This window comes from Coregonus lavaretus (genome assembly GCF_964263955.1).
Source record: "Coregonus lavaretus genome assembly, chromosome: 20".
In the NCBI taxonomy this organism is placed as follows: domain Eukaryota; kingdom Metazoa; phylum Chordata; class Actinopteri; order Salmoniformes; family Salmonidae; genus Coregonus; species Coregonus lavaretus.
Genome location: NC_140007.1, coordinates 29,854,119 through 29,856,799, shown reverse-complemented (window position 1 = coordinate 29,856,799; position 2,681 = coordinate 29,854,119).

Sequence of the window (2,681 nt, the reverse complement as noted above, 5' to 3'; positions counted from 1 at the left end):
CCCTATTCTTCCTCACTCTGTTTTTGCTGCAGACTGCAGGTCTCACTTGTATTTCCCCCAGGGTCCCAGTAAGACTGGCTGCAGTAAGGGGGAGAGAGAGAGGGAGCGACTGCAGATTGTTTTGCTGTTGAAGCTGTCACTGTAGTAAGAAGGAGAACAGCTTGCCTCTCACTTCTTTGTTTTATCAAGAGACATTTATACTGCTATAACTCACACCAGCCCTACAATCTCTTAAGATAAATGTCAACAGCACTAGCTACATTTTCTAAAAGTACATTTTAATGTCGGCCTACTTTGAAATGTGAATTTACTAAAATGCCTAAAGATAAGAAAAGAGTGACAATGATTTTTAAAGAGATAAACAAGTTATAAGAATACAGATTTGATGTCCCGACTAGACAGGGCTCCATTCTAAGGTAATGTTCAGAATGTCCAGAGAGCGATAACGATAACCCCGAATTTTCCATGTTCAATATAGTTTCTAAATCGGCCCTGGAATTGAAATTTACTCTTGACGCTTGTAGCAATGGAGAATCTATCACTCACCCTTTGATGCTTTGGAGGGCACAGAGACATCACTTGTGTCAAACCCGGCCCCACCCCTCCCCCTCGGACAGAGATGCCCCCATGCTACACCTCTCCAAGGCCAAAAATAGAGTAAAGGATATGCTGAATGGAGAAGACAGGCAGGTGAGCAATATAATAATATTAGCACTGCAGAGCAAAATAGCAATACCACTTAGTAAAAAAACTGAAAACCTATTTTAAAAAAGATTGAAAATATTTTCCTAATTCTGAACGCTAGGTAGAAGGTAATTTAAATCAGGTTCATAAGTGGCAGCAACAAATGCCTGCAAGTTCTCCATCTTTACAGGACCTTGGCGGTTGCAATGAATGAATCCTAGGGTTTAAATAAGACTCATTTCTGGTGAATTACCTTATGACAGACATAAAATAACAACTTGATACAAGATTAATTATCCAAGAGACTAATATGAGCCATTTTTGTAACAATGTTTCATAGAAACAACTCAATTAATGTAGTCTTAAATTAAAAATATACAACTGAAATATAACATTTACATAAGTTTTCAGACCCTTTACTCAGTACTTTGTTGAAGCACCTTTGGCAGCGATTACAGCCTTGAGTCTTCTTGGGTATGACGCTACAAGCTTGGCACACCTGTATTTGGGGAGTTTCTCCAATTCTTCTCTGATGATCCTCTCAAGCTCTGTCAGGTTGGATGGGGAGCGTTGCTGCACAGCTATTTTCAGGTCTCTCCAGAGATGTTCGATCGGGATCAAGTCCGGGCTCTGGCTGGGCCACTCAAGGACATTCAGAGACTTGTCCTGAAGCCAATCCTGCGTTGTCTTGGCTGTGTGCTTAGGGTCGTTGTCCTGTTAGAAGGTGAACCTTCGCCCCCAGTCTGAGGTCCTGAGCTCTCAGGAGCAGTTTTTCAACCTGACTAGTCTCACAGTCACTGCCACTGAAAACATCCCCACAGCATGATGCTGCCACCACCATGCTTCACCGTACGGATGGTGCCAGGTTTCCTCCAGACGTGACACTTGGCATTCATGCCAAAGAGTTACATCTTGGTTTCATCAGACCAGAAAATCTTGTTTCTTATGGTCTGAGAGTCCTTTAGGTGCCTTTTGGCAAACTCCAAGCAGGCTGTCATGTTCCTTTTACTGAGGAGTGGCTTCCGTCTGGCTACTCTACAATAAAGGCCTGATTGGTGGAGTGCGGCAGAGATGGTTGTCCTTCTGGAAGGTTCTCCCATCTCCACAGAGGAACTCTGGAGCTCTGTCAGAGTGACCATCGGGTTCTTGGTTACCTCCCTGACCAAGACCCTTCTCCCCCAATTGCTCAGTTTGGCCGGGCGGCCAGCTCTAGGAATAGTCTTGGTGGTTCCAAACTTCTTCCATTTCAGAATGATGGAGGCCACTGTGTTCTTGAGGACCTTCAATGCTGCAGAAATGTTTTGGTACCCTTCCCCAGATCTGTGCCTCGACACAATCCTGTCTCGGAGCTCTACGGACAATTCCTTCGACCTCATGGCTTGGTTTATGTTCTGACATGCCCTGTCAACGGTGGGACCTTATATAGACAGGTGTGTGCCTTTCCAAATCATGTCCAATCAATTGAATTTACCACAGGTGGACTCCAATCAAGTTGTAGAAACATCTCAAGGATGATCAATGGACACAGGATGCACCTGAGCTCAATTTCGAGTCTCATAGCAAAGGGTCTGAATACTTATGTAAATAAGGTATTTCTGTTTTTTATTTTTAATAAATTTGCTAAAAATTTTAAAACCAGTTTTCGCTGTGTCATTCTGGGGTATTGTGTGTAGATTGATGAGGAAAATGTTTTATTTAATCAATTTTAGAGTAAGGCTGTAACATAACAAAATGTGGAAAAAGGGGTCTGAATACTTTCTGAATACACTGTATTCATCTGTATTGTGTGTTAGTAGTGGAGATTCAATCTAAACAGCAGAAAGCTCCATAATCTCACTGCATTTGTTGCCAGACTCAGGGATATTAGGGGTGGTGCGGATTAGGATAAAACTAGCATTGTTGTTTACCTGGATATATGCTGTCACACAATAGAAAAACAAACCACCAGATGCTGCATAGCACATTACAGTCTAGTAAGTGTTTTTTTTACACACATC